At 42.5% G+C, this 13,265-nt stretch overlaps 1 pseudogene; it reads right to left on the bottom strand.

Annotated features, from left to right (window-relative positions):
* Positions 1–5,254: 5,254 nt before the first annotated feature.
* On the bottom strand, positions 5,255–5,604 carry LOC100950194 (annotated as a pseudogene).
* Between the last annotated feature and the right edge of the window lie 7,661 nt (positions 5,605–13,265).

The following is a 13,265-nucleotide window of genomic DNA, read 5'->3' as shown; positions in this document are numbered from 1 at the left end:
TTTTTTTTTTTTTTTTTTGGAATTGTCCCACAGCTCTCTGAGAGAATGATTCATTTTTGCTCTCCACTTCTCTTCCTTTTTGAGTGTTTGGGATCATTCAAAAGCTTTTTCTTTAGTGTCAGAAATCCTTTCTTCTGACTGCTCCATTCTGTTACTGAAGGATTCTACTGTATTTCTCATATCTTGGAAGCCTGCAAAATCTTTTCTCAATATGTCAAAATCTTTGGTGATTTTTGTCTTTGAATTCATTGAATTCTTGAGACAACTTTTGAATTATTCCTGAAATTTCTAATTCCAACTTTACTTCCATTCTGTTAATCTTATTTGCCATCCAAATTCTGAACTCTCTTTCTGACATCTCAGCCATTTGTTTATGAATGGGATCTTCTGGTGTGTCCACCTTGTTGTTCTTTGGGGGGGTTGATCTACTCTCATTATTCATGTTACCAGAGTCTTTCTGCTGATTCTACCCCATGATTATTTTTCACTGTTTGGCTAGAAAAGCAGATAAAGTGAAATTGGATCTGGGGCTCCTGGGGCTGTGGTTAACCAGCCCTTTGCTAAAGAGCTGGGACTGGTGACTGCAGGTTTTCCCCTACACCTTTGCAAAGGTCCCATACAGTAGTACAGCCTGTGACTCTTGGGTCCTGTTTGGTGTTTGGGGATAGGTGACTCTGTTTTGTATTCAGCTGGTCTCTTTCCAATCCTAGTGAATCAGTGACTGGGTTGAAGTCTGAGCTGTGGAGAAAAACAAGTAAGTAAGACACCCCACCTCAACCCCACAGGCAACAACTGGAAGAGGAAAATAAAATCTTCCCACTACAACACAACCAGGGTACCACCTTGGAGCATCCTCAGGTGATTGGCCCAGGTCAAGAGTTCCAAACCAATTGCCCAGTTAGCAACAACTCTCAAGTGGGAGAGTTCAATAGGTCTCCAGCAACTAGATGGCAGAGGTCTTACTGGCAGCTCAAGTTTGGCTCGATCCAGTGCTCTGTAGAGTCAGAAAGGCCCACTCAGCAAATGAGTTGGTCTGGGGTGGTTGATGCCTCCTTCCCACCTTGCACCTCTGTCACACCCTGTCTCTGGTAACCCTGCAGGGCTTTGGCGCAGTTCCCTCTAATGAGCGAATGTGCCTGGGGTTTGCTCCTGCCAAAGTCACAGGGAAATCAATGTTTCCTCAGCCAGGCTGCCACACTCTGCCACCAGCTGACAGGGGGAGGTGAAGCCTGACTACCTCAGGTGCTCGATGGAAGCTGGGGAGTGTCATTCAGTTCTAGCCTGGCCCTGGGCTGGTACTACTGCCACTTATATTCTTGAGAAATTTGGGTTTCTGTCCTGGCTATGTTCCACTTGAGTTGGCAAAAGCTGCGAATCAGCCCCACCCTGTGCTGCCGCTGCAGTGCAAATTTTGGCGGAGCTGGCATCTCTATCTCCACTGCACTCTTTTTGGGGGCAGGCATGATTTGAGCTCACAGAGGGCTCTTGGTTTCTGCCCCACCCTGGGCTAATGCTGCTGTCATGCGCCCTTTTGTTCCAGCTATGCTTCACTGGGGATGGGGTGTGTCTTAGGCTCAAAAGCAGCAATTCTGACTCAGCCTTGCCCTGGGAGTATGCAGTCTTTGCTTGCGTAGTCTAGTCTCAGTCCCCTCTGAGCCCCACCTGGGCAGATATCACTGCAGGCGTACCCTTTGCTCACAGGGCCTGCATTTCTATCCCAGACCTTCTACACCCATGGATTCCCCTGGAGTAGAGGCCCAGCTCCCTCTCATTGCTAAGAGACATGGGAAGTGTTTCTCCAAAATACCACCAGGGATGTGAGTCCTATTGTTCCCGCCTGTACCACAACACTGCCTCATTCTGCTGCGGGGCATTGTTTCTCCCTCTCCCACTTGGCTCCCTCACTTCACAGTCCCTACTTTACACCCATGCCACTGATTCAGCACAGACTTGTAGCAGCCCACATGTTCCCCGTACCTCTCAGGAAATTGCCCAAGAGTCTGGACTCTGCAGTGGGACAGGCTTCCAGACCTCAGGGTGGGAGTAGAGGGGAGTGCTGGGAGTTCAGAACTGCGTATAGAGTATATGTTCACTTTTCTGCCTGGTGGGAGAATGCCAAGGCCCATAAGTGGGTTCTCTCTGGAGAAGGAGTTCCAGTTTGTAGCGGGTCTCTCCCATGGGATAAAATAGGAGGACATCTGAACTCTGCTTGCTTGTTTGTAGGCAGTACACTGTGAGCTAGTCTCATGGGGGACAGGACTCTCATCTGCTTGGTGATGAGTTTTGTTCCTATTGTTTATTTCCTTGGGGTCGCAGCTTGCCTCACCAGGGGTGATGTGCACTCTTCAATCTTCTCTTTTGGCTCAGCTCCAAACCATCAGCTTACTTGATAAGTATCTGTCCATTAACTCTCCTTCTGGATGGGAGCCTCTGTGGAAAGCTGGCTCCAGTCAGCCATCTTGCTTCTCCTCCTGCACTTCTTTTGTTATTTTTTCCCTATGTATTTCATTCCTTTTTGATGCTATTGTAATAGAATTGCTTTCTTCATACATTGTCTGACTGCTTATTGTTAGTGTACAGAGTACATTTGCTTTTGGATGTTGATGTTGTACACTGTAACCTTGCTGAATTGCTGATTTAATAGCTCCTGTAGAATTTTAGTGGATTGTTTAGAACTCTCTCTCTCTCTTTCTTTTTTTGAGACAGAGTCTCACTCTTTAGCCCTGGGTGGAGTGTCTTGTCATAGCTCACAACAACCTCAAAATGCTTGGGCTCAAATTATCCTTTTGCCTCAGCCTCCTGAGTAGCTAGGATTACAGGCACCTGCAACAACACCCGACTAGTTTTTCTCTTTTTAGTAGAGATGGGGGTCTCACTCTGGCTCAGGCAGGTCTTGAACTCCTGAGCTCAAGCAATCCACATGCTTCCGCCTCCCAGAGTGCTAAGATTATAGGCGTGGACCACTAGAATCCTTAGGATTTTTCTATAGGCAAGATCGTGTGATCTGCAGGTAATGATAGTTTGAATTTTACCTTTTCAATCTGAATACTTTTTATTTTCTTGCCTAATTGCTCCAGATAGAACTTCCAATATAATACTGAATAGAAGCAATGAAAGCATACTTTCTTGTCTTTCTTCTGATGGTAGAGGAAAAACTCTCAATATTTGACCATTAAGTGTGATATTAGTCATGGTTGTGTTGTGTGTGCTTTTTAAATAAATACTCTTTATTGGGTTAAAAACATTCTCTTCCATTCCTAGTTTATTGAGTATTCTTATCATGGAGGGAGGTTGAATTTTGTCAAATGCTTTTTCTACATCTCTCTTTTTAAATTTTTTTTGAGACCGAGTCTCACTATGTCTACCTCCGTAGAGTGCTGTGGTGTCACAGCTCACAGCAACCTCAAACTCTTGGGCTCAAGTGATTCTCTTGCCTCAGCCTCCCAAGTAGCTGGGACTATAGGCATCCACCACAACACCTGGCTATTTTTTGGTTGTAGCTGTCATTGTTTGGCAGGCACAGGCTGGATTCAAACCCATCAGCCTCAGTGTATGTGGCTGGTGCCCTAGCTGCTGAGCTACAGGTGCTGAGTCTTTTTCTACATCTCTTGAGTTTGCCTTGCCTTTTTGCATTGGCTAGAACCTCCACTACATTGTTGAATAGCAGGTATGAAAATGGACATCCTTGCCTTGTTTCTGATCTTAAAAGAAATGTTTTAAGTCTTACCATTAAGTATGATGTTAGCTATGGGCTTTTGGTAAGATGCCCTTTGTCAGATAGAAGAAGTTACCTCTTCTTCCTAGCTTCTTGCTTTTTGGTTTTTTGTTGGTTCTTTTAAGAAAATGGGGTCTCACTCTGTCACCTAGGCTGGAGGGAAGTGGTGTGATCATAGCTCACTGCAGCCTTGAACTCCTAGGTTCAGGGATCCTCCTACCTCAACCTCCCAAGGAGTTATAACTAAAGGTGTGTACCACCATGTCTGGCTTATTAAGTGTTTTTTATCATGTAAGTATGTTGGATTTTGTTAGATTTTGTCAAAGTGTGTCTATTGAGATGATCATGTGTGAGGAGGTTGTTTTTAAATTCATTAATACAGGGTACAAGTGAATCTTTCTAAGAGTAGAATATGATTGTCTTAACACAATAACTAAGAAAATGACATGAAGGCTATGTTAACCAGTTTGATGAAAATATTTCAAATTGTATATGAAAACACCACACTGTACCCCAGAATTGCATTAATGTACATAGTTATCATTTAATAAAAAATAAATTCATTAATACAGTGTATTAATGGGCTTACATTGAACAAATTTTGTATATTCACCTAACTTTACATTCCACAGATAAATTCAATTTGCTTAAGACAGAATTTACATGTTTTTGGATTTGATTTGCTAGTATTTTGTTGAGGATTTGTACATCTATATTGGTAAGGAATATTGACCTATATGGGTTTTTTTCTTTTTTTGTAATGTATCTGTCTGGTTTCATTGCATGAGAATATTGACCTTATAGAATGATTTTGGAGGTCATCTCATCTCTTCCATTTTTTGGAATGGTCTATAAAGAGTTGGTATAATTTCTCCATTAAATGCTTGGAACATTTTGTTAAGCAAAACCATCTCGGCCTAGACTTTTTTGTGGGAGGGAGTTTAATTACTAATTCAGTTTCTTACTTGTAATAAGTCTATTCAGATTTTCTGGTTCTTCTTGAGTCAGTTTTGACAGTTTTTACCTCTCCAGGATTTCTCCGTTTCATCTAGATTATCTAATTTATTGACACGAAATTGTTCATAATATTCCCTTGTGCTGCTTTTATTTTTGTAAGGTCATTAGACAGAGTCTCACTCTGTTCTCCCAGGCTAGAGTGAAGTGGCATCACTCTCCTCCACAGCAACCTCAAAGTCCTGTGTTCAAACCATCCTCCTGCTTCAGCCTTCAGAGTAGCTGGGACTACAGAAACTCGCCATAACATCTGGCTAATTTTTCTATTTTAAGTACAAATTGGGGTCTGGCTCTTGCTCAGGCTTTGTCTGGAGTTTTTGAGCTCAAGTGTTCTTCCTGCTTTGGTCTCCCAGAATGCTCTGGATTATAAGGGTAAGTCATCACACTCAGAACTCTCTCTTTTTTTTTTTTTGAGACAGAGACTCATTCTGTTGCTCTGGGGTTGAGTGCCTAGCTTCATTGTAGCTCACAGCAACCTCAAACTCTTGGGCTCAAGTGATCCTTTATTTGCAGGGGTGCAGGAATTTAATCAAATATGCCAAATTCCATATCTTCATCTGATTCTTTGGACTCCTCCTCTTCATCTTTCTTTTCCTCTGCTACAGCAGGGGTGAAACAAGCAGCAGTAGACGCAGAACCTGAGGCAGCAGAGACATCAGCCACAGCCCCACCAACAGATACACTGGTGAGTTTGCTAATACCCTGGGCAATGACATTTTCAATGTTTTCTTTTCCACTTAGCTTGATGATGACCCTGTTGAGCCGGTGATAGTCTGCCTTAATGCCAGTGCTGTCCAGGATGTTCCTGATATCCTTGGCGGTGGGAAGGGGTTGTCCCTGAGGGCAACCAGCAAGTAGGAAGCCAAGTAGTGCATTTTAGTGGTAACTGAGAGGCCTCATGTGTGCCACCTGAGCATCCAGAAATGAAAGGCCCCTATTTCATTGGTTTTTTTTTTTTTTGAGATAGAATCTCACTTTGTTACCCTCAGTAAAGTGCTATGGCATCATAGCTCACAGAAACCTCAAATTCTTAGGCACAAGTGATTCTCTTGCCTCAGCCTCCTGAGTAGCTGGGACTACAGGCACCTGCCACAATGCTGGCTCTTTTTTAGAGACAAGGTCTTGCTCTTGCTCAGGCTGGTCTAGAACTTATGAGCTTAGGCAATCCACCTGCCTTGGGCTCCCAGAGTGAATAATGTGTACAAATGGAAGCAGAGTGTGCAATGATGGATATTGGAGACTCCAGGTAAGGTAAGGAGGTGGGAAGTGGAGGTGGAAGACAGGAGGTTGTATGGTGGGTACCATGGGCATAACTCCAGAGATGGATACCCTGAAGGCCCTGACCTCACCACAACGTAAAATATTAATGTAGCAAAACTGCACATTACCCTCTGAATATATGCCAATAAAAAATTAGGCTGGGCATGATGGCTCACACTAGTAATATTAGCACTCTGAGAGGCTGAGGCAGGAGTATCCCATGAGCTCAGGAGTTCAAAACCAGACTGAATGTGAGATCCCATCTCTACTAAAAGTAGAAAAATTAAGTGGGCATCATGGTGGGTGCCTGTAGTCCCAGCTACTTGGGAGGATGAGGTAGGAGAATGGCTTAAACCCAGGACTTTTAACCTAGGGGAACAGAGTGAGATTTTGTCTGAAACAAACAAAAAATTAAAAAATGTTAATCTTATCCAAAAACACCCTGACAGAAACATCCAAAATAATATTTGACTAAATATCTGGGTACTGTGGCCCAGACAAGTTGGAAAATAAAATTAACCATCACATCCTTTAAAAGAGGTCCTGGGAGGCGGGGCATGATGGTGGACAAGATAGATGTTTAGCTCAACTCTCCCCACAGCATCAGGTGAGAGTGAGGGGGCTAGATATTTTCCTGCATGGAGTGTTGGTGTAGACAGGCAACTTGGGGTGTGCAGAGAACTGGTGGATTGCTGGACTTGAAGTGTAACCTGGAGCTGCTGAGTCTGCCAGAGAAATTTCAGTGCCACTGCACAAGTGGTGCCAGCCGGGAGGCACCCAGTGGCGGGAGGTGGCAGCAACCAACCCCTCCCCCACAGAGGACTACAATTCCCAGCTCGTGGGGAATCTAGGTGTTTTGTGGAAAGTTTGGTGAAGTCTGGACTCCCAAGTGGAATTTGGCGACCAGAAAGGGGTGCCGTTTGGACCCCGATTGGAGCAGCAGGGGCCTAGGCAGCCAAATAGAAAATTAAGGGGAAAGAATCCTGCTTAGGAAACAGACACATTTTGAAATTTCCAAAATGGTGACTGCCACAGGCACCTTTCCCATGGGCCAGGTGTGGCGATTTGAATCTCATCTGCAGGCAGCCATCCTGCATCCAAAACTGCTCCAGGATACCTAGCACTTCACAGGAACTATTGTAGGGAGAGTTTGTGAAATCTACTGGTAAAGATTTTTTTTTCTGATATCAGTGTAATTAACAATTAGGCAGGGTGTAGGAGATGGAACACAATGGCAGATGGGATAGAAGTTTAGCTCAAGTCTCCCAGAACAGCAAGTGTGAATGAGTGGGCTAGATCATTCCTGGAAGGGAATATTGGTGTAGACTGGCAGTTCAGGGTGTGCAGCAAACTGGCGGATTGCTGGACTCAAAGTGTAACCCTGAGCTGTGGAGACTAAAAAGTCTTTGTGCCTCCACACTGAAGTGGCAGAAGCCAGCAGCAACCAGCCCCTCCCCCATGGAAGATTACAATTTCCAGTTCCAGGGGAAAATAGGAGTTGAGTGGAAAAACTGGTGAAGTGTGGACTCCTGTGCTGAATTTGGAGGGCAGATAGGGGTGCCATCTGGAACAGGACAGCTGAGGATAGGCGGCCAGTCAGGAAGAAGACATATTTTGAGATTTCAGAAATTGAGACTGCCATAGGCACCTTTTCCTATGGACCAGGTGCAGCAATTTGAGTCTCACCTGCAGGCAGCCATCCTGCACCCAAAGCTGGTCCAGGACACCCTGCACTTCATGGGAACTGTTGTAGGGAGATTTTGTGAATCCAGCCTGTGAAGATTCCTTTGGAATTCCGTGGCATCAACATTTCCGCAGGGTCTAAGCGCCAAGCAGGTAGCCAGGCAACCATCAAAAAAAGTGTAAACTGAGAAACTGGTATAAGCCTGGAAACCACTCACTGCGCCACCTTGTTTCCAGAAAGTATATTGCAACATAAATATATTCCTACTAAAGTTGATCCCTGTCATGTGTATAGTCATATGTTTTTATATATACATAAGAATAATATTTTTGTGGTGGTGCCTTTTTTATTAACTTTTTTCATCCTTTTATTATAGGAGTTATTGTTAATTTTTTAATACTATTTTCTTCTTCTCTCTCTTCCTCTTCCCTTCTTATGGTTGCTGAGAGTGCTTACATCAGACTATTAGTTTTTTAAAATTATTTTATGATTACTATCATTTTTGTTGTTGTTGTTTTCTGTCTGTTTGTTTACTTGTTTCTGATTGTCTATGCATCTGTGTGCCTGTGTGTCTGGTAGCTTTTTTTTTTTTGGTTATATGCTCGTTTGGTTTCAACGTGTTTTGTACTTTGCTAAATCCTTGGGTTGACTATTATCCCTAATTCCAATTTTCATATTCAGTAAGAACATGGAGGAATGGGGGATGATGGCTGACTAGAGCTAGCTTTTAACAAAAGCTCCAGTCCAGAGGAAGAGATAACGGTTAGAAAGAACATAGTGAAGCCGAAGGAGGGAGCCCGAGCTAAGAGAAGAGATAGATAATTGCATGTCTTCCCTACAGAGGCAAGCTATGACTCCAAGGAAACAAATTTCAGGTACAGAACTCATCCCAAAGAGGATGTGTGTCCATCCCCTCCCCCAAGAGAGTTGCTTGCTTGATGTGGGATCTCTACTACCGTGTTTCCCCGAAAATAAGACCTACCAAAAAAATAAGCCCTAGCAGGATTTTTACGCATTTGTTAAATATAAGCCCTACCCTGATAATAAAGCCTAGTGATGGGCGTGGCTATGCAGCATATCTGGATAGCCACACCATGCATTTTGGCTCAGAGAGGAAGACATCCCCTGAAAATAAGCCCTAGTGTATCTCCTTGAGAAAAAATAATATAAGACAGTGTATTATTTTCAGGGAAACACAGTAGTGAGAGATAAACTGAGGTTCTCTTCCCTCACCCCTACCAGAGAGAATCACTGGAAGCTGGAACTCCTTCTCCAGAGAGCCCCTGCTGTGACCCCAGGAATTCCCTTGTCTGGTAGGAAGTTTGAACAAATATTTTCCCTGCCACCTTGAACTTCCAGTCTACCGTTCCTCCCTGGCCTGGTGGTCTAGAAGTCCAACTCCTGCAGAGACCAGAATGTATGCACTTCTTGGCTAGGACTGGGTATTTCATAGATGGAGGCAGTGCAGCTTTGCTGTATCTGTGAATCCAGTAACAATACAGAAGGACATAGAGGGAAAGGTGACTGGCCTGGCTCTGAGAAAGCGTATCTCAGCAGCAGGCAGAGGCTTGGGTCTCTGCGTTACAGGTGGAGACTTGGGAACTGCTGAGGTACACGAACCCAAGTGTAGACACCTCCCACCCAACACCAGCAACCGTGCTAGGGTCTAATTTTGGATAGTCACCTCCCCAACTCTGTGGTCTGCCAGAGGGAACCAGACCTCACCCTATAGGGATACCATAGCTGCAGAATAGCAACGACAAAGGCACGGTGGCTGAGGAAGAAACTCTTTTGCTGACTGGATATCCTCAGGTTTAGACTGAGCTCAGGTGGAACATTCTCCAGCTGCCATTGAGCACCTGAGGCAGGCAGACTTCAGCTCCCCATGCTGGCTGGTGACAAAACGTGGTAACTGAGAGGAGGAGGCATTGACTTGACTTTGACTCTGGCAGGCACAAAACCCTGGCATGTTTGCTTATTGGACAGAACTGGGCCACAGAGACTGGGGTAACAGAGACTAGTGGTGGGGTTACCAGAGACTGGGATTACCAGAGTCTAGTGGTGAAGGGTGAGCAAGGTGGGAAAAGAGGCATCAGCCCCCTTGCTCCAAATCTGCTAGATGGGCCTTTCTGACTCCTCAGAGCACCAGAGTGAGCCACATTTGAGCTACCAGTAGAATCCTATCTAGTTGCTGAAGATCTTTTGACCTCTCCAGCTCAAAAGTGGGTGCTGACTGGAACAATTGGTTTGGAACTCTTGAACTAGACAAATCAACCGAAAACCCTCCAAGGTGGTACTCTGGTTTCGTTGTAGTGGGAAGGTTTGATTTTCCTCTTCCAGGTGTTACCTGTGGGGGACAGGATGTCTTAGTTGCTTGTATTTCTCCAAAGCTGAGACTGCAACCCAGAGTCGCTGATTCATTAGGATTGGACAGAGATCAGCTGAATACAAGAGCCACCTACCCCCTCTACACCAAACAGGCCTCTAGAGTCACAGACTGTAGTACTATATAGAACCTTTGCAAAATTGTAGAGGAAAAGCCGCAGTCACCAGTCCCAGCTCTTTGGTAAAGGGCTAGTCAACCACAAACCCAAAAGACTCCAATCCAATTTCACCTTACCTGTTTATCTAGCTAAACAGTGAAAAACAATCATGGGGCAGAATCAGAGGAAAAACTGGCAACACGAATAATCAGCAGTTCAACTCCCCCAAGGAATGACCAACCACCCAAACCAGAGGACCCCATTCACAAACAGATGGCTGAGATGTCAGAAGTAGAATTTAGAATTTGGATGGCAAATAAGATTAACAGAATGGAAGTAAAGTTGGAATTAGAAATCCTAGGAATAATTCAAAACATGTCTCAAGAATTCAATGAATTTAAAGACAAAATCACCAAAGATTTAGACACATTCAGAAAAGGAGTTGCAACCTCCCAAGATATGAGAAATACAGTGGAATTCCCCGGTAACAGAATGGAGCAGGCAGAAGAAAGGATTTCCGATATCGATGACAAAGCTTTTGAATGCTCCCAAATGCTCAAACAGGAAGAGAAGTGAAGAACAAAAGTGGATCCTTCCCTCAGAGAGCTCTGGGATAACTCAAAGAAAACTAATATTCACCTTATAGGAATTCTCGAAGGCAATGAGGTTGCTTTGAATGGCACAGAGGCCCTACTTCATGAGATAATGAAGGAGAATTTCCCAGACATGACAAGAGATTCTGAAATTCAGATAGCAGAGTTTCAGAACCCTAGCACGACTCAATCTGAATAAGACATCTCAAAGGCACATTATAATTAACTTTGCCAAAATTAATATGAAGGAGAAAATTCTACAAGCATCCAGATGTAAGAAAACCATAATCTACAAGGGGAAGAATATTAGAATCATTGCAGATCTCTCTGCTGAAACCTTTCAAGCTAGAAGAAGATGGTCATCTACCTTCAACTTCCTGAAACAAAACAATTTTCAACCCAGGATCTTGTATCCTGCTAAACTGAGTTTCATTTATGATGGAGAAATTAAATACTTTAATGGCATTCACATGCTGAAGAAATTTGCAATAACTAAACCAGCTCTCCAGGATATTCTCAGGTCCATCCTCCACAATGACCACCACAGCACTTTACCACCCAAGTAAACTCACCCAGAAAATTTTGATCAAAACCCAACTTCCATAGTGGCAAAATGATTAAAAATGTCCACTGGACTTTTGAAAAATGTGACACCCAAAATAATACCAGGCTTATCACTATTCTCAATTAATGTGAATGACTTAAATTGCCCTATAAAGAGGCACAGGTTGGCTGACTGGATACAAAAACTAAGGCCAAATATCTGTTGCATACAAGAATCTCATCTTACCTTAAAAGATAAAATATAGACTCCGGGTGAAGGGATGGTCATACATAACTCAGGCAAATGGCAAGCAGAAAAAAGCAGGTGTGGCAATTTTGTTTGCAGATGCAATAGGCTTTAAACCAACAAAAGTAAGGAAAGATAAGGATGGTCACTTCTTATTTGTTCAGGGAAACACTCAACATGATGAGACTTTAATTATTAACCTTTATGCACCCAACAAGAAAGCTCCTCAATTTATAAGGGATACCTCAACAGACATGAGCAACTTTATTTGCTCTGGCACCATAATAGTTGGAGATTTTAACACCCCTTTGGCAGTGTTAGATAGATCCTCCAATAAGAAGCTAAGGAAAGAAATTTATAAACTTAACCATTCAATATTTGCATTAAACAGACATCTACAGAACATTTCATCCTAACAAAACTGAATACACATTCTTCTCATCAGCCCATGGAACATACTCAAAAATCGATCACATCTTGGGTTACAAGGCTAACCTTAGCAAAGTTAAAAAAATATAAATTATCCCTTGTATCTTCTTGGACCATCATGGAATAAAAGTTGAACTCAGTAACAACAGGAATCTGCAATCTCATACAAAGACATGGAAACTAAATAATCTTATGCTAAACAATAGCTGGGTCATTGATGAGATTAAGAATGAAATTACTAAATTGTTGGAGCAAAATGATAATGAAAACACAAACTACCAGAACCTCTGGGATACTGCAAAGACAGTCCTAAGAGTGAAATTTATAGCATTGCAAGCCTTCCTTAAGAGAACGGAAAGAGAGGAAGTTAACAACTTAATGGGACATTTCAAGCAACTGGAAAAGGAAGAACATTCCAACTCCAAACCCAGCACAAGAAAAGAAATAACCAAAATTAGAGCAAAATTAAATGAAATTGAAAATAAAAGAATTATACAACAGATCAATGAGTCAAAAAGTTGGTTTCTTGAAAAGGTGAATAAAATAGATAGACCTTTGGCTAACCTAACCAGAAATAGAAGAGTAAAATCTCTAATTTCATCAATCAGAAATGACAGAGATGAGATAACCACAGACCTTGCAGAAATTCAAAAAGTACTTAATGAATATTGCAAAAAACACTATTCTGAGAAATATGAAAATCTGAAGGAAATTGACCAATATTTGGAATCATGCCATCTTCCTAGTCTTAGCCAGGAAGAAGTGGAAATATTGAACAGGCCTATATCTATTTCTGAAATGGAATCAACTATATAAAACCTTCCCAAAAAGAAAAGCCTGGAACCAGACAGTTTTGCATCAGAATTTTACCAAACTTTTAAAGAGGAGGTAGTACTCATATTACTGAACCTTTTCCAAAACATAGAAAAAGAAGAAATACTTCCCAACACATTCTGTGAAGTAAACATCACCCTCATGCCCACACCAGGAGAAGACTCAACAAGAAAAGAATATTACAGGCCAAATCTCTAATGAAAATTGATGCAAAAATATTCAATAAGATCCTAGCAAACAGAATCCAACAATACATCAAACAAATTATACACCATGACCAAGTGTGTTTTATCCCAGATTCTCAAGGCTGGTTCAATATACGTAAATCTATAAATATAATACATCACATAAATAAATCAAAAAACAAAGACCACATGATCCTCTCAATTGATGCAGAAAAAGCTTTTGATAATATCCAGCATCATTTTATGATCAGAACACTTAAGAAAATAGGTATAGAAGG

This window comes from Otolemur garnettii, unplaced genomic scaffold, assembly GCF_000181295.1.
Source record: "Otolemur garnettii isolate 467f Iridium unplaced genomic scaffold, OtoGar3 scaffold00398, whole genome shotgun sequence".
Classification (NCBI taxonomy): domain Eukaryota; kingdom Metazoa; phylum Chordata; class Mammalia; order Primates; family Galagidae; genus Otolemur; species Otolemur garnettii.
The sequence above is the reverse complement of the archived record's forward strand: the minus strand, read 5'-3'. Positions and strand labels throughout refer to the sequence as shown.